The sequence below is a fragment of the Corvus hawaiiensis genome, chromosome 2 (assembly GCF_020740725.1).
Source record: "Corvus hawaiiensis isolate bCorHaw1 chromosome 2, bCorHaw1.pri.cur, whole genome shotgun sequence".
NCBI lineage: Eukaryota > Metazoa > Chordata > Aves > Passeriformes > Corvidae > Corvus > Corvus hawaiiensis.
Genome location: NC_063214.1, coordinates 11670294 through 11695949, shown reverse-complemented (window position 1 = coordinate 11695949; position 25656 = coordinate 11670294).

Below are 25656 nucleotides of genomic sequence, written 5' to 3'. Positions count from 1 at the left end.
GCTTTTGCTCATCATCTTTTTTGAGATTTTTTCTAAAAGACATGCTTTGGAAAGGAGTCGTTTTGGCCAAATTTTACGCAAGAGAGTGGTGGATTCAATACAGGAAATAAAGCCTCCAAAAAAAAATCCAACAAGACTGAATTCCCAATGATATAAAAGATGGAATAGATGGAATGAAGTCAAGATTCTGCATGTCACAAACATGTCATTCCCTAATACATAAATATTAATTATAAATAAGTATTGCTGCAGAGAATTTCTATAGAATTTTCTGTATTTCTATTCAAAAAGCAATTAAAAAGCTGTATTTGCTATGACCTGCTGGTATGCAAAAATACAATGTGCATTTACTCCAAAATCCAGCAGACTACGGCTTTATTTAAAAAAAAAAAAAAAAAAAGAAAAACCAGAAAAAACCCAATAGGTTTTTGAATATAAGTGGATGAAAAAAAGAAAGAAACTTAAAACAATGCTAGCTTTGAGTTAAGAACTGGGAGGCGGCTACTGCCTGTCCTGCAGGTGAGTGCACAGGGCCAATTAGCTGAGCTATGTCTACCAAGGAGTCATAGAATCACAGAATCATGGAGGGACCAGAAAGATCCTCTAGTCCCAACCCCTTACTATGTGCAGAGTCACCTCCCACCAGAGCAGGTTGCTCAAGGCCTTATGCAACCCAGCCCTGAACAGTTCCAGGGTTGGGACATTCACCCGGGCTGGCAACTCCCAGGGCAACCTGTTGCAGCTTCTCACCACCCCCACAGTAAAAAATTTCTTTTTTCAATCTAACCTAAATTTCCCCTCTTTCAAACTGTACCCATCAGTTCACAGCACTGTTGAGAATCACCTGGTGGCGATGTCAGGAGAGATGCAGAAGCGATTGAGTTATTGCAATTGAGTATATAGTGCAGGAGACAAAGAGGGAAAAAAAACCCCAACACATCAGTACATTTTCAATTAACACAGCCAGGTGCTGCTGAAGCTACAGTCTGGGAAGGCTTCATGAAAAAGAAGATGGAGAGAGCATTCATTCCTTGTCCCTGTGAGCTGCTCCAAGATGTCAATCTTGCTTCCTGTGTTTTTACTTCCCAGCACCCAGCTAAGTCAACCCTGGGTACATGCTCATGCCAAGTACTTGCAGCATTGTGGTCTTTAAGGACAGGACACTCAGTGCTATCCATATGCAATGCCCAGCTTGTCTTAAGATCCTCGCAGCAAATAAAAAAGCAGTCTACCTTCACATCTATTGCCAAAACGCATGTAAAAAGTAGCTATAATTTACCATCTCCAATATATAACAATTTAGATCTCTTTGTATGTCAAGACCTTTAAAAATAGTCCACAAACCACCTGTTGATTGCATTGTTCCAAAGGCTGTTTTTCAAAGACTTTTGTTGAGTTGGTTTTGTTTACTTCATTTTTAAAAGGAAAAATATAATGCATTCCTACTTCTGCTGCTTAAAATAATTTCAACAAACTTCCTTTAACAAGAAAAAAAAAAAGAAAACAAACAAACAAAAGAATCACCTGTGGTTTGGGAGTACACAATGGAAAATTTCAGGCCAAAAAATACAGTTAAAAGAAGAGCAAAGTGATAGAAAGCAAATGCCTTGATATAACTTAAAACATGATTAAGTTACCAGATCCTGACAAATTTCTTGGTTTTCTTCCAGATCCTGGCAGTAGATTATAAATGAAGAGTAAAAACAAACCACAAAGGAAAGAATTTGAGGAATACTACTTTTTTTATAGCATGAACTATCCATTTTTACAGTTTTTGCCTAATACTGATGTAATTCTTCTTGATGTCAGTGGAAGGATAGTTGGGCCTCCACTGGGAACTTCTGGAAAAAACCTTCCTTGTGAATTTTCAGCCAGAGCTTGAAAGAAGCTTTATGGGGATCATAGAAAGTGCATTCTGATTTTCACACAATTCAAAGGTATTTCCAAAACAGGCTGATTCTGTCATGCTGCTGTGTCACATTTTGTATTTTTTTTGAACAAAGTTCTGTGCCAATCACTTTCTCCTCCATTTTCATTGTTTACATGTTATAACTTACTCTCCCCTACTAAGGGCACAGATTTTTATTTCAGGAAATTATTACACACAGGCCAAAATAACAGAAGCACAGTGACAACAGGCCACAATCACGAACAACTTATAAAACACAGACCAAAACCACAGGCAGTATTTTCAGAGGACATTGATCCTCAATCCAGAGGGACTGCAAAGTCAGGTCACCTTAGGAAAGGCACTTTGAAGGTACTTCCACCAGCCTGGCCATAACCACCTATACAGTTCTGGTTAGCAGAGAAGTGGGAGAAGAAGGAGTGAGACAGCACTGGGTTACCTTCAACCAGCTCTGCCACAAAGGACTAATCTTAGGAGGATATCTTCAGCTGGTGCTGCATTTTGGAAATACCAAAAATTCCCAACAATAATGGGACCATGTATTTCATGGTATGGCCTTCTCTTTAATTTATCTTTTCCTTTATGGTTTAACACCATTAAATGTACTCTGTTCAAAACTGAACCAATTGCAGGTCTTTCACAGGAAATTTATTGTCCATAGAATATCTTTTAGGTTAAGAGGAGATGTGGACAGTTGATGAAACAAATGGAATACTGTCACCCAAAATGGCTTAAAAGAGGGAGAAGAGAGTGCTTTTTGCAGTACTTGAAGCTGTATTTGTTACCCACCTCTATCCTATTGCTAAATAAACTGAGATTACATAATTAATACTAATACAATCTTTGGGTTTTAAAGCTAATATCAGAATTGGGAAGTTTATCTAGTTATTTCCTGAATCACCAAACATTTCTGTAACAGAGAGGTAGGTATTTCAGAAACTGGAGGTAGCACTATATATACTTGCATGGTTGTGGAGTCTGGTGTCATTTCCAGCAGAATACTGAGGAATCTTAAACCATTATGGTGCCACATTCCTACACTGAAAATCATCCTGACCACAGTTTTGAACTCCCCCACTGGTCTCACCCAATCCCTACCAAAGTCAGTAGGACCTTTGACAAAGTCCTGAATAAAGTCATGGGTGATTAAAAGAATTTAAAGTGGATGGCTTGTTCAGAGGAGAGGCAGAGGAAAGTCCATTGATATTTCTCACCCATCTCCCCCAGACCCAAGAATCAGAATTGCCAAAAGTCCTTCCAAAGGACAAGAATTTTTAAAAAGTTACAGAGATCTTGTTGGAGTTGAAATAAGAAACTTAAGCTGTGCTCAAAAAACAGTCACAGCAGACGTAACCATCTATCCTTACCTCTACCTTCACTGCTAGACAGAGAGAAGTATAAAAGAGGATAGAAATTTAAGAGGATGTTAGGTGGAAAAGAGAGGCTCCATCTCACATCCCCCTCTCTGTGGTCATAATTTTGGAAGGAACAGCCTACTTTCTCGGGTGAATTTATAACTTCAGGTATAAAACTGGCTGCCAGCAGTGGAAATGCTTCTGAACAAATCCAGAGAAAGACAGCACAGGTCCCAAGGCTCATCTCAGTGACTGACAAATCATTTTAGACAGGTTGGGTTTCCTCTATCATGCCATGCTTCTTCTACTTTTAGATCTCATCTGGTTTGCTTTTTAAGTTCTGCCTCTCTTATTACTGCTCCTATCCTCACTTCTGCTTCTTCTCTGCAATCATTTGCTTTTACCCACATATTACAGTCACTTAATCACTTCATAGGCCAAATGTTTCTCCTTTTATCTGTTCTTCTTTTACCTTCATCATCACCACCTGGGACAGTCTTCTGCTCATGGTTTGAGTAAGTTGTTGGAAAGGAAAAATGAACTGAAAGTCAGTTTGGGTATTCCAAAGATCACATTCCATGTGATCATGAGTTGTAGCTGAGAAGATAAAAGAAATTTTTGTCTTTGTTTTTTTAAATTCTTTTAAAAAATTATTTCAAAATTACTAGGATATAACTTTTTTTTTTCTTTTAAATTCATCCTAACAACACTGTGATTCACTGACTCCATGAATGCTACAATTCTCTTATACCTGTCAATTTTCCTTCATCTATTGTTATAGACATCACCTTGTCATGACAGCCCAAACTAGTTCCTCTCTTCGAAAGAAAAATCAACTATTAGTCTTGAATTTCCATGATTTCTCATGTGACTCTAAAGATATCCATAGGTGTCATGCAGACCTGTTTCTGTTAATATACAGATGTCAATAAAAGGAACAGATCTAGTAAAGAAAAGGTTTCCTTCTTCCATACAGAACAACAAAACAAACCTAAAAGTGAACAACCAAAATCACTTTCTATGTGATTCCCAAAACAAATCTGGTTACTCCTTGAAAAACATTAAAGATGTTAAATACAAACCTTTCAAACATTTTAATCTTTTCAAAACTAATTTTTTTTTCTCTCACTGATGTCAGAGAGAACTAAAAAAATGGTATAATTATTTCAGTCTGAGCTCATGATTCTTTGACTTTCTCTAAGAGAGAATAGTAGTATTTGGAAATATACTACTGATGTTTAAGCTTCCTGCCAGTCACATTAAGTTCTGTCAGTCCTCAGTCAGTCAGTGAGAACACCACATCTAATCATCATTATTGCCGGGTTTCCTTGAATCACGGAACACAACTACTGTCAGCAGATATTCTGCTTTCAATAATAGATATGAGCATAAAATCCTCAGTAAATTCTTCTCTTCCTCATTAAACCTTTTCCCCTTCATCAGGCTGATCATCAGAGCATGAAGAAATGTTTCATAATCCGCTAGTCTAGTGTCACAACACCACTGGTGCATTATTTTGCCAGTGGAAATGCCAGAAATCCAGAAAGGATTGATCCTCTGCTCGTGTGACTGTGGAAGAGGCAGCCCCGTGTGAGCACCCACCTTTCCCTGCTCCCCAAGGACCTCGTGACCAGCAGGAGGTGGGTGAGCCCCCAGCTGCCCAGGCCTACAAAGCTGGAAGCAGACCACCTCCTCAAAGTTCTTTTACTTTCAGTTTTTAAAGGTGTAAAGAACACTTCAGCAGGTATTCCTCCCTCACAGCATTGCCAAGAAGGAAATTATACATTTATGTTACTGGAGAGAACATATTTCTTTCCCTCAGAGCAAGCCTGAAACTCCTAAAAGAAAAGAACACCCTTAACTGAACTAAGAACACAGTCAAAGATTTTCTTGTGGAAAGTAATGTTTAGCCCAAGTCAAAATACACAGAAATTCAATTCACAATAAAAAACCACAAAATATGAGGTCCATTTAGATCACCTTACATTGCAGCATTGCGTTCTAATCTGTATTTCTTAGCATTTCTCTGGCAAAATCCCCCCCTCTTTATTTAAAACCATTTTCAAAATTGATGGGTAAACTCAAGAGCTCAACTGGCAAATAAAAAAGAACACAATACATGAACAACATGAACTTCTGCACCTGAAAAAGACTATAACATCAGATCAACTCAGATCTGAAGCTCATCTTATTTTTTTAAGCAAGCATTCTGATAATTGTTAGGTGAGCATGAAAACAGAAAGACAGATCAAGAAACAAGTAGTAACATACCCTCTGTGCAGAGTTCATCTGACCAACTTCTTACATTGCATATTAGAATTATTCTATCAAATGGGCATTTTCCATTTAGCTCCAAATAACTGCCACATAATTTTAAGATTTTTCATGCATCTGAATTATATGATGAAAATAATTTTGTACAGAATCACACTTCTGCTTGAGGAAAAACAAACTCACTTCTCCTCTAAATTACAGACATCTTAAAACCTCACATATAGAGTAACTTTGACACGCCTTGATGATTTATTACTCTAAATTTCATCCACTCAGCAGTTTTCACAAACATATTTCTAACATTACTGTCAACATGCGATGTTTAATTCTGTTGCTGTGCTAATGAAGCAGCTTTTTCAAACCCAGTAACTGAAATAACATTACAGCTCAGATCATATTTATTACCATTACCCTAGATGACTAGTGTATCTAACACAATCTGTTCAAGAACTTATCCACAAGTATTGTTTCCCTCCTTAACCGACTCAAATTTTATAACAGCCTTATCTTCTGTATAATTGTGCAACTTACCTAAAATTCAGATAGCTCCCTGGTATTTTTGGAAATATGTATCAGAGTATAAATACTTTTTCTCTCAGCAGAAATCAGAATCTCAGAATATTGTTTTAAGAAAAAATTATGTGCATCACAACAAAGGAATTCAGAAAAGCTGCAGGAAAGCTTGAATAAATAAAATAAATATGGATAGAATAAAACTGGCTTCCTCCCAAACCCCGAGTTTGTGAAAAGAACAAAGCACACACAAACAGCATGTAAAACCTGAATTCAAAATACATTTATAAAAAAGGGATGAGGACACATGTTTTTTCTATTTCAGCTTGAAAAATAAAGGGACCCAGCAATGAGTCTTGCTGGCAGGCAGATAACTCATAGGCCCTGACCCTTCGACTCACCAGGAATTCAAACACAAAGCTCTTTTCATAGTGACCGTGCCATACATTCTCAAGATAAGGCAGCGAAATAAGGAGCAATGGAGAGGTGCCACAAAGCTCAAACTGCAGAAAACTGCTCAGAAATTGTGCTCACTTATTCACCTCCATGCAGCTGCACACCCAGTGCTGGCTGCAAAACGATTTCTTTCCAAATCAGAAGCCATGCAGTGTGCTTTTAGAAACAGGACCTGTCTCCTGAAGCAAGAAAAGCACAAGAGAGCAAGCAGCAAGGAAAGGGCTATCCCTGTGCATTTCTGTATCGTTCAGAACTGAAGTGCACATCCGGACAAATAATCTGGAACACAATGAGCTCTGCAGAAGGATCGCTGTGGTAAAATGGAAGGGTTTTTAGAGACAACAAAAATAGCTACATTTCAAACAACATTTCAAATCTGGACTCACCATGAATAAGCAACAGTTGCCTGAAGTTAGTGTGTTATTTTCTGCCCTGTTCCACTGCACTTTTTGCCTAGTTGTCCAACACTTGGTAGCTCAGAGCTGCCACACAGAGGCCCCTTCCGTGATCTGGCTTATTTGCCTGTCAGTTTGAGTCTCAGCTTCTGTATGATGCAGCTGTGCACTTTGCTGAAGGTCTAATATCATTTCCATAAGCTTTCTCCCTGTCTGGAGCAAGCAGTTTGTTCTCCCTTCTCAATAAATACTCAGATCACTTTTCTGGTACTCACAGGGATAAAGCTTTAAGTTGTTAAGGAGTTCTTACTAAGTAGTGGGTGGAGAACATAAGCTCAGTACAAGGAAACTCTGCGCATAATCAGAAACTGAGAAACTTCCTCCCTTTCCCCCAACCCCTCCTCTCACCAGGCGAAGCTGCCAGTGCCTCCTTTACAGAAATTTAGGAATGTAAAGGGAGGACTCAAAGGGGCCCAGTCAGACAAGCCTTTCTCAATCAATTAGCTTGCAGCCATTACTTGTGACCCTAGGTCACACAACATAAGTGCGTGGGGTGTGCCTTTAGGGGTACACCAAAGCTACTTATTAAAACTTACATAACCAAAAGTGCTCAAAATCAAATAAACTCTGAAAACTGGAAAATACTTTCCATGTACCACAGTTTTGAAGGAAGAAGAGTTTTGCACAAAGGTTGTTTTGCTTTGCTTTTCCAATAGCAAATCATTTGATGCAGGAAACTAATTTTTTTATATACTTTAAAAAAAAGAAGAAATAGAATGAAATGTGAGATGCATAAGCAGATTTTAAAGCGGTATTTATGATTATGCAAAAATTAAATAAAACTAGCCTGAGTGATATTTGACGAAGCACATGCTCATGTTTCTTAAAATAAGACTATTGCGTGTAGCTGTAATGGTATAGATGTTTACAGGACTATTTAATTAATTAATGACGTTCATCCCTTCTTGCAGAGGTTTTTCAGTCCTCTGCAAGAAACTAGTTCTCAGCATTCGGATTCCATTCTTCATTTTAATTGCCCAACATAACAAATTGAACAATTTACTTTTAGAAAAGGTCTGGAATATTTGAGCACTGCATTAAGTTATCCTGCCCTGAACACACAGGGAGGAGAGGGTGTAACTTGCCATGATTCCCACACAACAAGTATACACCCCTTGGTGTGGAGGAAAACTTCAAAAAGACCCTCAGCTTCATATCCTGCCAACCCAATGACATGGAGATGATGCCTTCAAAAAACCCATGAGGGAGTCCTGATTTGAAAAGCAGATCTATGACAACCCCTTTCTGGGCCAGGCAAGATCAATGCACTGCAGGGGCGGTGCACTTTCATCTCAAGGTGCATCGCAAAGCATCTTTAAGTAGTGCCACAGATCAAGGCTTATACACAGAAGAAACAACAGTTCATCCCAAACTTCACCATCTACTGAAGGTAACTGAGCAACAGCTACACAAAAGCTCATAGAGGACTCAGGGAAACATGTAACCATGTGGTGAAGTTGAGTGCGGGTAGACAACCTGCAATCTCCATGTCCCTTGTCTATTAAAATCCCAGCCAAAATCTCAGAACAGGCAGCAGGGCTCGTGTTAGTCCAGACATTCATTCAAGAGATCAGATTGCAGAATCAGGACCACTGAGTAAGTGCCCTGGGGTAAGGATTTTGCTTCTGTCTTGCACGTAAGACACCATTTAAAAAATTAGGTCACATTCAAATCCTTGGAAATGCCTGGCAGTAGAAATAATAATCACAGAAACTTTAATTTTGAAAGAAATAATGGGCTCAGGATTAAGATGCTGGACTGGAATTTAGGATATTTGGGTTCTGTTCCCATTTGTGTCTCAAATGACCCAAATGATTTGGGAGACATTGCTTCGATTTCTGCATTTATGTCAAATGGCACTTGTCTTGCAGCTGTAAGGCCTCCACCTCCTCAAAGTTTATCAATAAAGAATGGATGATGATAATAATCTTCAGTATGCAAATCCCTTCAATACTGGTTCTCAACACATGCTCTGCATAGAGGAATTAAAGCAGCATTGAATATAAAATATTTACTGACACTGGACTTCCCAATAACTGAAAACAAGGAAGCTATCTACAGCAAATCTTCTGAAGCCTCATTCAAATCCATCATAGCCTTCAATATCTGTGCAATCGCCAGGACATAAGAACAAGTCCATACACACGAATGACGCTTCATTCTTCCCCCTTTAGCCCTCTAAGTGTAAGGTTCCTGGAAAGCTTACAGGGTTGGGCCCTTAAAACACAAAAGGTTGGGCTCCCTAATAGTAGAAAAAAATGGGAGGACAGTGCCTGTGAGGAGACAGGCTGCCTAGAGTGTCACTCCCAGAAAGTGTTAAGAAAAGGAGAACTCACTGCATCTTTGACTAGTCTCTGTCAACTTCCAGGCTAAATCAGAGGAATTGCCATTGATTTCAGGTTTCCCTTTAACCCACAATTTCTAAAGCAAGATGAATCCCCAGCAGCCCACTTCTATATACATTCACACCTTTCTTTGGAAAAGGTGATATGGAACATTTACAACACAAATAACAAAGAAACGTAAAGGATGTTTTTAATTTAACTTAAAACAATGCTTCCACACTAGAAATAATAATAGAATAATGACTTCTCCTGGCACTGTTGAGTCCCCTGGCTAAGGACTCTTCCTTTTCCTGATCGCTGGCTGTAAAATTACCCCTCCATTGGCTCCACTCCATTGCTGCCACACTTCAGCCATGCAAAGGCAATGTGAGCCAGTTCAAAATTATCCCTAACACAGAAAGACAGAAAGTTTGAAATGGAATGAGATCCTCAAACCAAAGAGGGCAAGCAGGAATATACTAAACTCCTTTAGCATTCTCAGGGTGCTGTGCTATGAGCGAGATTCCTTTTTATTAATGGAAGTAACCACCACCTTTAGTGTTTCCACGTTTGCATTCTAAGAAGGATCAGCCCAGCACAGACTATTTCAAGAAAGGATAATACAAGTTTTCATATATTTTTCCACATTCTGCTCTTTTTCCTCAGAAGTAATGAAATTTGGAGAGATCTACCTTAACTAGCCACCTTTTTTTCCCCTTATTTGTCGCACGTTCTTTTAGACTAAGTAAATGTTTGGCTCCTTGCACCAAGGTATTTTCACACTTACTAACTCAGAGCTAGCAAGGAGATTAAATGTGTGAGAATTTTACAAGTTTTTCTTTGTATATGCAGATCTTCAGACCTGGAATACACCCAAGTTCAATGTGATCAATATATGATCATGCTACATTAAGGGATCCTTTGAGAATAAACGGATTTCTTGTTATTTGGGAGTTGTTTTTCTGCACTGGTCAGTAGGAAAAGCAACATAAATTCACAGAACTAGGTCCCCTCCTCTGTTATGCTCTTAAATGAGATTAAATTCATTTTAGTTAGAAAGATAAACAAACTATGTGCAAAACACTTGTGGCAGAATCACAAGTGTAAAGTTTACAGTGTTGATACTGGTACTCAGCAGACATTCATATTTTAAGTCATGCTCTAAATGTTCTACATTAAAAGCAATGCTTCTTTAAAAAATAAAATAAAACTCATTCCATTAAAAAAATAAAAACAAAACCAGCTTTCAAATATACTACAGTACTTTGAAACAGATCTTCCACTCTTAAAGCCTTCTTCCCCTGCATTCCCCCACCCCCTTTTCCTTTCAGGAAACAAAACTCAAGAAGAGAAAGAGAGCGAGAGTCAAAAGGTTACAGCCGGCTTGTAAGTGCAAAGAACGTGAGAGGCCCATTCTTCCCCTTAACACCTGACATCCCAGGGTACATTTTCCCCAGTGATGAGGCTGCTGGATTAGCCATGCAGCTCCTGGTGATAATGGAAGCTGTGCATCTCATTCGCCATGCACTGCTACTTAAAGTTCTTCTCCTACCCCACTCCTGTAAATTGTTCTCATTCCTGCTACACAATTACAAACTTAATTAATGACAATTTTCATTTTGCCATGATCAGTTAAATACCTTTTCTGAGTCCCAGATAACAGATAAGAATTCATTCCTGGAATTCTGAAGTTTGAAAAATTTGCAGTAAAATCAGTAAAATGATGCATTTATTCTTAATTACAAATAAAACCCAAGAGAGAACCTGACACAAAGCTAATAAACGTTAAAGCTTTGATTAAAAAAAGCATCCTGATCAACAACCTTTGTGACAGCATTGGAACATTCATGCTGCTATTCCTTGGCTAAAAACAGCCAGGTTTCCATGATTTCCACAGCTTGTTGTAGCAGGTGAAACACATCTAAGGCATGTTTCATATAGATACAGAACAACAAACATGCCAGAGAGAAATACTAAATTACCAAAGTCTTTGCTGCACTTTTTCGAGGATGGAAATTCCTTGTATCCCTCAGATGTAGCTGAAATTTACTTGCTTGGCTGATGCTGTAGGAACAAGGAAACAATTAACTCTAATTAGGTGCATAATTGTGCACAAAATGGAAAAGGACTAAAAACAAAGTTAATTCTAAACACCAGAAGTCTTCAGGCTAAAGGACAAAAGAGAAACAAGATTGATTAGGGTAGAAAAGGTACAGTTCACAACAATCAACATCTAGCTCTAATAAAAAATAGAGGGAGAAAGTAGGACAATATAATTACTTGGAATCTCCTGCTATTAATAAATGCTATGTTCTAATTTAAAGATAACTTAATTTGAAAAAAGATCCAAATTCCAAGGTGAATGAGAGCAAAAACTTTAGAAGTTAATTAATGAGATGCTGGAAGTGAGAACATGGCAGAAAGTGTGAGTTCCTTGCTGTAAGGGGGTAGCTCTGGGATGCTGCTCACCAGCTGCAACCAAAAACGTCAGTCCCTGCTTCCTCTCACCCCTCACCTACCCTATCCTAAACACCAGCCAAGTGCTTTCTGCTGTGTATGCAAGACACGTGTTCAATTTTGAAGGTACAGGTTTTCACTTTTTTCTTTATAGTGCAAAGAATATTAAAAGTTTTGCTGCTTGGATTTTGCAAAATGTCTTAGTACAGTCACTACTAAGAGAGAATGTCACAAATACTGCAGGAGGAATCTGAGAAGGGAAAAAAAAAATAAAGAGGTAAATGAAAATTCTGGTAATTGATAGCCAGGCTTTCAAAAACATACTGAGACAACTGCAAACATTTATGACTCAAATGTGTGAAAAATCCAATGAGAACATCCCAAAGAAGGTTTAAAGGAAGACTACACAGGTGTGCATCTCCTTTAAGAAGATTTTATAACCAGCAAAATAAAAGTTTCCTGAAGAAATTGGTTCTTAAAACTTGTTTAGATTCACTGTGGTAAAAACCTTGCTTCAGCTGGTTTGATTTCCTAGAACGTAAAACAAGTGGGTGTAAATTTGTCATTTGGAACCTTATTGAAGGACTAAGGTTATTTATTTATTTTTTAAGTCACTTGGGTCTTAGAAGTATGAGTGAATACAAAGACAGAGATTAAAGAGAGTGAGTCATTCCAGAGACAAGCATTAAATGAGATTTTAATGGGGTCTGTCCATCACCTCACCAGTAACCTGCCAGGTAGAACCACAAAAGCCCTCACTAGACCTGCCCACTGGCCAGGATGGTTTGATTCAGCTTTGTTTTTCAGGTGAGAGGTGCCATTCATTTGGAGCACAGAACCAGACCAGATATATACACAGGCACTACTTATTTTAGCTGTATTTATATTTGTACAAAATAGACCTATAAAACAAATCTAGTGCCAAAAAAGACCTTGAAGGGAAAGATACATAAATTAATTCCAAGCATTCCTGTCAATATAACAACAATATAATGTTTGTGTACAAAAACTGTGCCAGGCTGCCTGGGGGGTGGGTGAATATAGGTTGGACAAAGTTCAGGGTGTAACCCCTAGCCCAGTATGTCCAGCCACAGACCCTGCTGTTTAAAAAGAAGCATTTAGCTGTACTTGACATGAATGAAGACTTCCTAAAGCACCTGTTTGGTGGAGATTCTGCATCCTCACACACATCTCATTACATTAATCCTTTCATGTCTGCAAACCCCATCCCATGCTGCCAATGTGGACAAGCAACCAATCTGTTCTTGAAAAAATCTGAATTTCTTAAAAGATGTTACAGAAGTTTTAAAATTTAATTTCATAACATACATGGAAACACACAGAGGGGTAAAACCTTCTTCTGCCATTGCCCACACCAGCATTTAACATTGTTTTCAGAAGAAAAGTCTGGAATTTTTACCTACTGCATATTTAGGCACAACTCCCCGACAGAGAACTACAATGGGAAAAAGCTTGGTAATACTTGCTCCGATTTATTTTCTCTGAAGTTAATGCTACTTCTTTGTCTGTGAACTTCTTTACTTTTTAAGTGTCAGGAAAAAACATGACCTTGCTGAAGCTTCTGAGTTAAAAATGAATTCTCAGTAGAAAAATATCCCTAAAGTAGATTCTCTCTCTTACCAGGGAATGCTCCAGCAGTCAACTTCAATTTGCCTTAAAGACAAAAAGGCATCTCTCTAGGGATAAAAATCAATCCCCAAACTGTCAGCAGCAACACACAAAGTTTAAAAATGTGCTTAATTCAGCACAAACAAATGCTTGTAAATTGTCAAGCCAATATGTGAGAAGTGTCTCTTCCATTAAATAAAATCATGAGCTAAACGAAAAAACTAAAAAGAGGACAAAGACACCACAAGCAGATATATTTTATCCACCTGATATCTATCAAGCACACTTGTACAGAATAATAAGAAACCATTCTTTACTAATAGAATGCTGATTATGCTTAAAATTATTTTAATTAATACTGATTTTTTTTAAAGGTTTTCATTGCTGTGGTGTTCCAGTGCATGCAAAAGCACACCTTCTCCATACAGCTTGGCAGTGGGCAGCAATCTGGGACAACATCAACTCAGGTTTACAATCTGAAGGTGATCCACACTCAGTGACAAGGAAATCAGTTTTCCAGCTTGGAGATGTCATCCCAAAGTGCAACAACTGCAGAAACTACTAAGCCATTTCTGGGCTTCAGATGTGCAGCAGGGGTGCCCTTGTCCTCCTCTCCTCAAGGCCAGAGCAAGGCTACAACCCTCAGCTGGACGTCCTTGCCTTCTCTTCTTGTGTACCTTGTGGCACCTGTGGAAACTGCTCCCACCCTCCCGCCTTCCTGAGGTGACCCTGCCTCCACCTGGCAGCACTCTGATATCCTGGAAGTGCCTTCACACCCCGTGCAGCAAAAAGGTAAGGTGCAGGGGCTGGTTAGAAGCTGTGTGGGCCTTCCCCATCTGTTCTCTCTGCCTGCAGGTGCTCTGGAGAAAGGGATGGGACTGTTTGGTGGGTTTAGTTCAGGTCTTTATCACATTCCTGGATGCCATTGATCACAACAGGGCAGAGACAGAACATCCTAACAAAAGAAATAATAGATTCATGGCAGCTCTTACAGTAATTTCTCCTCAGGATATTGAGAACTTGGACTTTTTCCCCTATAACTGTGTTTTGTACCCTAGCAGATAAGCCCATGATGATCTACACTTGTAAGAAATACGCTCAAGATTTAGGCAGAGCTCCACGCTGGGCTCCTTAATCTTCAGCGAAAGACTCTCTACCCCAGTTTCTCATCTGAAAATCTCCATCTAGAGTGTATAATATGGACTTCATTATCACATAGGCTTTATGCAATAACCAGTAAAAGCCTTTCAGTTTTGTTCTCATGTGTGGCTATATACATCAGAAAGTACTGAAACAAGAAAGTGCTGGTCAGTGCAAACAAGAAGGTGTTTTGCAAAAAAACAGGCTGTGTTTTACCTAAAAAACCAAACTTGCAATGACCCAAAAATAAAATTTAAAAACCCCACCCTCCTCAGAAAGGATCTAATACAGACTCAAAAATCAAGTTTCTGTGATTTCTGCAAAAGTACACCAAAACTTCTATACATATTAAGAATGGAAAGGTATGTTCTACAGTATTGAAAAATCCACATAAATCAGTTAAAACACATAATCATAAATACATATGAAAATATAAAGTGAATGGACAGTGCAAAAAGCAGGAAGGTTTCATACAACAAAAAAGCAAGTGAGGGAACCATCAAAGCAAAATCAGCAAAAACCAAAGCAATGCTATTTGATGGTTCTTTTGTGTAGAGTGTACCAAAAATAGACCAAGTTCCATGCTGGAAACTCACCGCAAGACAGACACGACCATGTGTCATTTCTGTGCTTACATGTTATTTTCTGTGAGCACAGAAATACTGTCTGTTGTGAACTTTTTGGTAGAACAAGGAAAACGAAAAAAAAACAAAACATAGCAAATGAAGAAAAACCATAAGAATAAAAGTTGCCATCTCCTTCTGCCATTACTTTCAGAGGTAACAACACAGTCAGATATCCCCACACTGACACAACATGTCACACAATTTCTCACATAAGGCAATGATGCCAGAAAAGGAAGGGCTACTGCTACTCTCTGAATCACTTTTTATAAAGCTTTCTGTGGAGACTACAAAGAACTGAAAAGGGAGGAAAATACTCCACATTTCCTGGTTTATCTTGAAAATCAAAAAGTCTAGGTTATTTGCAGCTGATACTTCAGAATGATCAGAAATCTTTTCATCACTACTTTAGCAAATGAATTTTCTGATACACGTGATGAAAGGCAAAGATTAGCTCAGGAATCTGGACATCATTTATTTTGGCAGTGTGCATATGTTAGCAGATTCTTTTTCCTCCTCCCTAGGATTAAAATTCATTTTGAGAGATGGTATGGGGTCCATACAAAAATCTGGAAATTCAAAGCTATATTACTTAGTTTAGTCACCCAGTAAAGTGAACTAGAACAATTAAACTATCTAGCATTCAAAAATAAGACTTTAAACTGTTCCAGAAGAGAGTAAAATTTCATAATCACGGGTATTGGAAATCCCTCTTGTTAGCTGGTTCCATCTTCCAGACAGTCCATCATCACCTCAGTTCTCCCTGTAACTGTTCTTACTAACAAAAAATATTTTTCAAAGATGTACATATAATTTCTTTACTGAACTACTAGTTATAACTCTAACTATTCTCCATCAAATTAAAAAACTGAATTGTTCTTTGGTTCTCATAACACTGAACTACTTAAGTTTTTAAAGAGCTTCTCTGCCCCTTTTCATGGACCTGTTGCTCAGGTCCTCAGTGTAAAAGTCACTATTTTCATTGAGTCCAAAGACGACAACAGTGCAACTTCAACCTAAAAGGCCAAATTAATAGGTTCAAGTCAGCATCAAATAAATGGGAGTCTCAGGCACAAAATCCATACCATATCCCACCCTTGGAAGGTAGAGATACACTTTGGTTCGGTCAAACAGGGCAGTCCATAATGCCTGGAGTGCTTGTCGCTGTGTGCACAAACTTTCAAGCACTCTGCCACACTTTAAGCCTTTCCTTTGGTCCTTAACTAGAACTTCTCAGATTTTGTAGGCATGGGGAGTGTCATGTCTTGCAATATCACAAGTTGGACAGGCTTACTGGGATTGAGCCAGTAGCTCTCAAGGAATTGTCAGTGTTTCACAGTTTTGGTTTAATAACTTGGGAGGAGAGTTCCTGATTCTGCAAGCCAGGCTGAATCCAGCCCCATGCCTTGAGGAACTGATGGGATGGGGGCATCCAGGGGCGACTTGTGAGCAGGTATGATCAGAACTTGCAGGAATGATGCAGGAGAAGGAGTCAAGGGAAGTGTACAGCTGGGACCTGCAGCAGTTCTGCAGGCAGACTCAAAGGAACCTGCTGGGGTTTCTGTTTCGGCAGCCAGGGATCTGAGCTACCCTGCAATAACTGCATCCCCTCAGTGGCATTAGGAGCTAAAGTGACAACACCATCTCAGCTGCTGGCAAACCATTTACAGCTCCAGTGTTGTAGTCTGGGCACTCCTAGGTTTACATTAAGAAGGTACTGGCAGCAAAAGCAAAAAGGAAATCTAATCTTGTCCTTTTCACAGTTTCATTCCTATGTCCCAGTCTTTCACATCCTGTAGTCTGCTCATGACTGTGCTGGACCCTGCTGCAGCAGGGAGGGGGGAGGCAAGATAGTCAAGGGGGATTGCAACCTGAAACCTTACACCAAAGGTCTATGAGCACAACAGGCTGAAGATTCCCTGAGGGAAATCCTTGCCTGGGCTTCCTAAGAGGTAACTAGAGAGCTACTGTGCCTTCCCTGCCCACTGCATGAGCCAGACAGTGTCTGAACAATTACTATTTGATTTGGGTTAAGAGTCAGACACCACCCGGGGCAACGTCCAGACTGCAGCCAGGGATACTGTTTCCGGAAACAGAAGCAACAGGTGGGAATTTGCAAATGGCAACACTTTATACACTTAGAGCACCACTATGTTTCAGTGCAGACCATTAAAACACAAGAATACAACATTTTTCAGGGTGATTTTTTGCATTGTGTTGCAGCAATATTCGGAGTAGAGTCTATCTCCCTGACCTTTTGTAACAGCCGATGATCCCAAACTCAGGGATGCCTTACTTTCTGTGCTGTTCCAATCTCTGTCCGTCAGATGAATGTGCACCACATCATGCAGAGAGAGAGAGCATGGAGGTAGTGAAAGGGAGATGCTGTATGACTGGAAAAGGGTGTTACATTCAGAACTCAGTTATCATTTCAGTTATGGCTGTAATCCTGCTTTCTTTTGTTATCTGATAGAGCGGGAGAAAAGTTGCAGCAGGTCATTGGTGACTTCAGTCGTGCAAAGCTATAAAGGAAAGAAGTACCCTCTGATTTCTGGAAGTCTACATGCTCTATGCAGGCCTTCCTGTCATCTCTATGAGTACAGACAAAAACTGCTCTCTGAAGACACCAAACGTTTTGTGAAACAAACTAACCTCCATCGCACAAACCTATTTTATTCTTCTTAGCACACATCTACAGTCAAAAAAACATTTGTCATTGCTGCTCCTTATTCATTTGTATGTTCAAGAGAATTTGCTCAACTTCCAATTCAGACAATATATTTTATCACCTCTGACTATCTGGCTTTAAATGCTAGGTAGGTACATCACTCATTTCTTAATTTAGGGCTTCTTCATGGAACCTATTCCCGTTGAATGGACTAATGGCTCTATGACATTATTTTTACCTTGCGTGGGTGACTGAAACTATGCAAACAGAACAACAAAACAAGAAATAAACTTCTTAAATTCAAGGCTGTTGGGAAGATAATACCCACAATAAACTTTCTGAAATTATTACGGTCTGGGAACAATTCCAAGTGTAGGAAGGCCATGTGTTACTATGCTTTTATAATGAATAGAACTTCACAATCCTACTCATGAGAAAGTATATTTTTAATATTTAAGCAGCAGTAATTTATAGCCTTTCTGAGGACAACAGGTGAAAAAAATTGGCAGAGCAAAAGTACGTATGCATGTTGGGCATGGACATGAGAAAGTTTTGTCTTGAAAGAATACACACTCCCTCTCTTTCCCTTTTCCAGTGAAATCCCTCAGGTGTCATCTGACACCTCAGACTATCAGGTTAATGCTTAGTGAATGTTCTCTTTATACCTGAAGGAAAGCTGAAGTGATTTCAGGGTTTAAAAAGCCCTGCGGCATTCAAAATGCCCTATGAACCCTCTGGGAAGTGCAGTTCCCAAGCCACAGCTCCAGTCTAGCACTGCAAGAGGCACAGCAAAATTCCACATATGACATTACAAACGTGCCCTAAACTCCACCCCAGAGGGATCATCTTTGAGGTTGAGAGAGCACTTCAGTCTCAGTTCCCCTGCAGACCTTTGCCTCTGTGCTGAGGCTGCTACACAGGGTGCCAATTAGTGCCAGCCGATTGCTCCTGTGATGTGCACACCTCTCTGGGAGCTGGACTGAAGCTCCCAACTCATTTCCTATAGGTCACTGGATGTTGACAACTCTGTCCAGGATTGACTAAGGCCCAATTTGGATTAGCAATTTAGCAGGAAGGTCCTGTGTTGCACTGCCCTCCAACTCTCTCATGTAAGCAATTTGAATACAGCAACTTCTCGGCTGCAAATTGACTACAGTTTCAGAGGGAGGGGTGTTAGAAACTCCAGAAGCAAGTATATTTACAAAGCCTGCCATAAAGTGTTATTGGGAAATTAAACTGTGCCTTGCCCCCTTCACCTCTTCCTATGTAGACTGCATTTAAAGGATTTCATTAGGGCCAGAGGCCAGAGCTTACATTTCTGTTGCCAAGTGAAATGAATCATGGAAGAAATTGACTTAACTGGGGATTCCAACAAAATACTGGGTTTAGAACCAGGGAGTCAACAAATCTTCGGCCACTTCAAAATTTTTAAGACATGAGCAGGAAATTTGTGGTTTATTTTAGAATAAGAAAAAATACATAGTTGTAAAGTCTTCTTCTATCTAATTTAATAAACCCACCTCGACAAAACAATGAGAAAAAAGAGAGTATTACTTGAAAAGTATGTGGCATTGTAGGCCATAGGATACCTGCAGCAGCTGAACTTTCACTGCTGTTAGTAAAGTGTATTCTGTGGTATTCCAGTGTATATTTCCCTTAAGCTGCAATCATCACTTTTACTAGCTAAACTTCTGCCAAATACTTACCATAGATCCTACAGAATTGATTCCAGTGACAGTCACTACCACTGGGAGCAGCACCCTGTGATAGTTCCTTTTCCCTATATTCTCATTCCTGATGCTGCTATGGAATGGATATGGGATGCAAACAGTATGTACGGACTCCTCCTTCTCAGACTGATTCCTTACCTAATCCTCAAGAGCTGCAATAGCTTTTGTTTAACTGCATTAAATGAGCACAACCACAGTGCACACACAGTTATGCCTGGGATAAGAAAACCTCATGACTGCACACATGGAAGGAATTGTAAAGGAATTGTACGTAGAGGTCATAGCAGTTGTTAAAATTGTATCATTTTCATATACAATCAGAACTGCTGTTATTCCAAGATGAAGAAGGTGTTACAAACTTTCTGTGCATCTAACCCAGCTCAGCCACATCCGTACTCTAGAGGTATGTAAACACTCAGCAAAAATAGAAGGATATCTGCTCAGCCATGCCAGCCACTTGAGGTGCTCCATTTCCTTGACTCGCGCTCATCTTTGACAGATGATTGTAATGCAATAGCTCAAAGGAGATAGGAAACAGGAGATTGAGACATGCCTGCAGGGCTCCATTGAGTTTCAAAGGTGCCAGCAGCAAGAAACACAGTAAATTAAAAAGCTAGAGTGACAAGGAGTGCAATCTTCAGGGCTAAATATATATTGTATGTTGTATGAAGAGTCACAATATAATGGGCTCCCACTGGAGAACAGCTATACAGTAAAGACTGATATCTAAGAGTTAAGTTGGCTAAGTTAGTAAATAAAAAGATAATAAAAAATAAAGCTTTCTGAGTGAGTGCCACATGCAGAAGGGCATGAGAAAGCAGCTGGGGACTTTTGTGTTCCCCTTGCTCCTGACATTCAAAGCACCCCACAGCCAAGCAAAACCAGGAGGTGCTCCCTGCTCATATTGGGGCCAGGTTTAAGACAACTCAAAGGGACACATGAAAATTGGCACATTCCCTTTGTTGTAATCCTGTCCATTCCAGCATGACATGATTGCTGGGATTCCTGAGTGTTACAGGTGGAGCTTAGTCTGCTCTTTTTGGCACCTGATGTGCCCACTTTGCTGGTGACTCACGATGATATGCCAGCATTTTACATCTATCTTTGCTAAGATATCAGGCAACAAAGAATGAAAATCAAAAGGATTTTATTAGTCTTGTTTCTTGAGGACTGAGCTGAGGAGTGCTGTTCCAATGCCTTTTATACAGAAAGAAGGCACAGAAACTGTCGTGCTGAATTGCAACCTTTGGGACTGGTCTTTACTTGCACAGATGGGAGAAGCCCACCAGTTTTCTCAGATATCCTGTACTTCACAAGGAGGACTTCACTATATCATAAAAAAGAGGGACATTTTGCTACCAGATCACATTCTATGTATAATAGAGAGCTGTATATATTAAAAAATAAATTTAATCCAGTCAATGAGTACCTTCTGGTATGTAGGTGAGAAAACACTACTTATAGAAAATAATCTGTTGCAAGAGAAAACTGGACAAATTCCTATTAGAGGAATGATATTTTTAACACAAAGAATACATTTTAATTAAAGCTGCCTGTTTAAGGACATGCTAGATAAATCCTGAAAGTCTTTAAGTCAAACCTGATCATCTTTTTAAACTCTGTGTTAGAGCCCAACAGAAGTGATAAGCTTGAGACAGCTTTATTTAGTGTGGCACTGTGGCCTTTGGTAGGTCATGGGGTCAGAGAATATCAGTCACCAGGGCTGCCTTTTCTGATGACTTTAATCTTTAAAACCTTCAAGTGAAACTGTGACCCACCATTAGCAAAACGCATAAAAAATGGCCAAAGTGCATATTTGGTTGCACATGACATCATAAATTACCAAGAGGACCATTCTGACTAACAAGTTTTCCCTGGAATTAACCAAGGAAACAAATGGAGAAACAGGGCTCCCACAGTCACCACTGCCTATCAGCAGACACCACCAGGATGAGCTGATGCCATGGTGCCCCAGCCAGGTCTCCACCCCCGAGCAGTCACTCACCTCTGCCAGAGGTGAAATCTTCTTGAAATCACTTTGACCAAGCTCCCCAAACAAGACATTTGTAAAACACCAGCACTAACACCTTACCCTGGGAAGTACAAGGCAGTGCTGACTATCTGTGTTTGATCCCATGCTGCCCTCCTGCCTCACTACCTTTCACAGCTCTGAGACCATGAAGAGGACCAAATTTCAGTTCTATATATCCTTTCACAAAAGTTTCACTTGATTAGAGTAAAGGTTGTTCAAATACTTTTACTCATAAAAAATGGACATGTTAAAAAAAGACATTATTAAAGATATATTCAACCTCAAGCCAAGACACTGAAATCAAACCAAACATAAAAGGCCAGGGAAACATACTGTAACTCACTCAATAGTGTAACAAAATGCTATCACTGCAGAAAAACACAAAAGTAATAAAAGTAACTTCGACCTTAGTAGCTTTCAAAGTGTTAGGTACTGATGGAAATTTCCTAACCTGATTTAAGAAATCTATCCTGCTCTGCAGCCTCCTTATTTTTTTTCCTCTGTGATGTGAAATTTCAAAAGCCTCCAGCATTTTTTCTAATTCTAAGTTGAAGTTCAAGGAATGAATCTACAATTTGTTGAAAAATTACTTTAAATAATAACAATACTTTAATAAGTTCCACAGCCACCGCCATTCTTTTACACCTCTTGGAAAGGTTTCCTGGTGAGTGGGAATGAATTAGGAGATAAATGTCTTTGTAAACACAATTTGAGCAGTGAATTAGAGTATGGTTCCTAAATCACTTGAGAAGATAAATTCAGCTTCTTGCTTATTTGGTCTCCTAACATTTTTATTTATCTCTATTTAGATTGCAGGTATATTCCAGTTTATTTTTATAGCAAAAGACAAGTATATGTAACGGAAGCTCAGGAACTCCCTTTGAAATTATCATTTGTTTTATTTGCAGGCAGTGAAACACAGAAATAAGGGACGGGACAGAGGAACTCTATTCTTCTTCATTAGAAACATCATGTTAAGGATAGTGACAGGTTCCTCAAGCTGAGAAAACAGACCCATTCCTACATAAGTTTTTGCTCTAAAAAGAGCCAAGTTCTTTCATTCCTGTAGCAGGAAATGGATTTCACTTTTATGCAATTTACTCAAGGAACTAAGTAGAAAAGGAAAAACTTGCAATTAAACCATATTTTAGAAGCTTACCTGAAGCTGCACAAACTTCCTCAGTAGAAAACATTAGCCTTCTGTTAGTGAGGGTACTTGGGTTGTTTTGTTTTTTTACTCTACACACACTGCAAAGCCATATCAGTCCAGATACAGAATTCAGTATGTACGTATTTGGAAACTGCAGAATTAATGTGCAATTTAAACTCAGCCTTTATCTGGACTTGATTAATAAATAGCTTATGATAGTCTTTAACACACAGCATTAATGTTGCTTCATTTAATGCACAAGAAAGATAATGCTCATTTCAAGAGCAGTTCACTACTTTGTTTTGTTCCATTACTCATATTGAAATCCTTTGCAGCACCCTTTATTTCCTATATGGGGCTGAAAATCTGTTCTGAAGACAAATTTATTTACTTTGCCCAGGCGGTTGTTTGGTGCTCATCATCATAGGATACAAGTGATTCAGTCATATTATTTTTACTGCAGTCTGGAAAAAGTCAGCATCCATCTCATACAGATGACAAAGGTGTGCAGGGAGAGAGACACAGGTACACCAAATCAGAGACATCTGGCACACGAGCTGCAAGAGTAGATAGCACTACTCATTATTCTGTAGACTCAAAACAACTCTCTAGTGACTTCAGGACTAGATGTGGGTGTTCAAGTTTCTGTTTAATCAGAGTGTAGGATCTCGCAGTCAGCACGCAGAAGCTGGGGAATACATGCATGACATGAAAAATTTACTGACTTTGCTAAACATCAGTGGCAGGGACAAGACTACAGCCCGATTTTTCAGAGTCTTATCTAGCTTCTCACCTATATATTTCCTTTCCTGAAGTCTTTGATTTATCTACTACATGCCATCCAACTGCAAGAAATGAACAGTCTCTTCCACTGCGCAAGCCTAGGTATCCCTGGGCAGGTGTAACTTGGGGTCTGGATAAGGCAGAAATCCCACAGGAGGTGAGCACACGGGGAGAGAGAAAGAGGCAGTAGACAATTATAAAGACTGTGCTGTAGTGCACGTGAACAAATGAGCCATCTTAAATGACCTCAAATCTGCCATTTTCTTAACCTTTGAGTACTCCACTTTGGTACCTTAAAAATACTCTTTCTACATTATTTTTTTTCATGCTACTGCCATATGAAATCCTGTGTTTTATGAGCCAGAGAACTTGTTTATGCTACAACAGAATTTTGGAAGGGCAATAGAGGACTAAAGGGACATTTCCATATATAACTTTTTTTAGCTTCATGCTTTGCTTTTTACTTAGAGGCAATGTTAGTTTCATTAGTTTTTTGTTTGATTGGTCAGGGTTTTTTGGGGGGAGGGTATTTGTTGTGTTTTATTGAAAATATGGAATTAATTTCATGTGTGTGCTTTTCTTGAAAAACTACACATTCTAAATAGTCCTCTTTTTTAAATGAAGAATGCATTTTCCATGATATTTATTGAAAAATAAGCCTCAAGCCTCATTTAAGCACTGAGATTTGGATCACTTAAAAAGATTGGACAAAAAATGAAAGCTAGCTGAACATCTAAATCACATCCAGAGTGGGACCATCCACAGCAGGACTCTGACACTGTGGGGCACACTGCAAACATGCCATTAATAGTGTCATCTAAATAAGCCCAAGAACTTCACCATAAGAAACATACTCCAATTCCTACAGTGTGGTTCTCTGGTTGTCATTAGCATTCTGCAGTTTTGCCTGCGAATTGGATGGATTTTCTTTCCCATTTGGACAGAGGAACCATCCCGGCTCTCCGCAGCACAAAGCTGCGGTTTGTACACCCCAGGCTGTACGGGTGAGGCCCGACAGGCGATGTCCTCTCCCGGGAGCCGGGCTGGGAGCCGTGCCGGGAGGGAGGAGGATGCCCAGCCCGGGCGCGCTGCTCTCCAGCGCCGGACCAGGAGCATCCTCTAGCGGCCAGCGCCTCGGGAAGCCCCTGCGTCCCCCGGGAACAAGAATCTTCTGGAAGACGGAGGGAAATCAGCAACCAGGGGAAACGGGCAGAAGCCAGAAGGGTACTCAGAAGATGAAGGATATTTTTCCGGTCTCCTTTATGCCTCCATGTCAGACTGAATGGGAGACAGTTCTCTTCTAGGTCCTGAGTAGCGCGGAGTCTTTTTTCCCTCTCTACTCTGGATCACCCTCATCATCAGCTGTGCTTTGGCTTGTAAGAAAACAATAATAAAAGAAACGGATCCTCCCCCCTCCCCCCCCCAAACATACAAACAAAAAAACCAAACACCACAATACTCCCCAAACACCCACAAAAAACTCCAGATGAAAACAAACCAAAACATTCTGCAAATCCAACCAGTTTGAAAGGACTGTGTTCACAACTCTGAAGTGTGTTGCATTTGCATTAAACTTGTAGCCACTTCACTTAAACAACAGCCACGCTACATTCTAATCAGCCTGCGGTGCAAAAAAAAAAAGGGACAAATGCAAAAGAAAAAAGAGCAATCACATGAACTTGCCATTTCCCCAGACCATAAAACAATCTCATTGTGGTTAAAAATAAACAAATAAATAACCAACCAACCAACCAAATAAATAAGCAATCAAACAAATAAATAAATAAATATTAAAAGTATATATAAAGAATTGCCCAGTAAGAGTTTCCCACTTTAACTGCTTGGGAAATTTAGAGAATTTGGTACAGATGCAGACTGAAGTTTGGCTGTCTATGCTATTATTATGAGCTGGGACTGAGGAAAGTAAAAAGCCTAGGGTGGGTACACACTGGCTGAAAACATAAATTAGTTTGTTAGGGCATAAATCACACAGCAAGGTCAAGGAACTAGAAGGCAAAGCACAAGTGGCTAATGTTTTACAGCCCATGAGGATTGCACTTGGAATCAGAGATGGTCACCTTAGGAGCTGCAAGATGAGAAATGTGGGCAAGATACACTGGGTTTGGTGGGGAGGATGGCTCCAGCCTCACAACTGTGC